This window comes from Marmota marmota, unplaced genomic scaffold (genome assembly GCF_001458135.2).
Source record: "Marmota marmota marmota unplaced genomic scaffold, marMar, whole genome shotgun sequence".
Taxonomy (NCBI): Eukaryota; Metazoa; Chordata; class Mammalia; order Rodentia; family Sciuridae; genus Marmota; species Marmota marmota.
Window position 1 is genome coordinate 2,960,649 of NW_026000080.1, and position 1,057 is coordinate 2,961,705.

A 1,057-nucleotide genomic window follows, 5' to 3' on the forward strand; every position below is an offset into this window, starting at 1 on the left:
GAACGATACTAATATACAGCAATCACACGTTCAACGGAGGCACCACATCATATTTTACGTGCTAAAAATATAACAAAGAGTATAGGAATAGATACCAGACTTCTTGCAGTTTCCAGTCTTGTTCATAAGGAAGATAAAATTAGAACTTTCAGGGTTTTGTGTTTGTTTGTTTTTGGAAAAATAAGAAAGTGAACTTCCCAGTATGATAGAGACTTGTGTTAAAGAAATTGTGACAAAAATTGGAGAAGTTATTCAAATGGGTAAGACTGTGTGTTAGCATGCTCTTGCATAACTGCGGAGCTTTAAGCTACACCTACAGAAGCCTGTAAAAGGTAGGGAGAAGGCGGAAAGGTGGCTTGCAAGAGAGAAAAGTCATTAGAAGTAGTGGAACAGACTTAAAGGAAAGAGTGAAGGGGAAGGAAGGTAGCTATGAGAACCATTACAATTAGGTAAAAAGACGCCTGCAAAGAAAGCAAGGTCAGTGAGGACTCCCCTCAACTAAGAAGGATTTCAGAAGATGAGTGAAGATAGTAAGAAGACTAGAGATGGTAGAGGTTCAAGAGCAAAACATGAAATCGGGATTGCAGTAAATGGGAATGGTACATGGATACTGCAAGGAAGGAAGGATCCTAGTCACTTGTAAGTGGGAAGGGACAACGTGCGGGCGGTGCCCAGGGGGCGGCGTGCGCGCCCAGGGTGCGGCAGGCCCAGCCAGACCCCGCAGGACTGGCTGACAGGGGCGCTGGAGCCCGGCGCTGGGTGGGGGAAGGTTGCGGGACAGAGGGGGAGGTGTGCGCTGTGTTTGGTGATGTCATTGCAAGTCAGAGAGCGGTGAAATTTAACACCAGCCGGATTTGCCTGGTTCCTCTTCTTCCAGGCGAAGCAGCCGGCGGCAGTCAACTCTGAGCGCCTGCATTTGCCACCGGCCCCCTCGCACCGACTTGATTTCCGAAGTGGGTGTGTGTGCTTGTTTGACAAATGTTCGGGCGCGGGCTGTTTCCAAGGACTTCCCCCCACCCCCACCCCTCATCTCCTTTCCTCCCCCTCCTCTTTCTCC

At 49.0% G+C, this 1,057-nt stretch overlaps 1 protein-coding gene across 2 annotated transcripts in view; it reads left to right on the forward strand.

The window, feature by feature from the left end:
- The first annotated feature begins 352 nt into the window (after window positions 1–352).
- Window positions 353–1,057, forward strand: part of Col24a1 (collagen type XXIV alpha 1 chain) — a 373,492-nt gene continuing 372,787 nt past the window's right edge. For both annotated transcript variants that reach the window (XM_015504738.2, XM_048814986.1), the window contains exon 1: window positions 353–639. The gene's annotated coding sequence lies outside the window, so the exon portion shown is untranslated. The remainder of the gene's footprint in view (window positions 640–1,057) is intronic.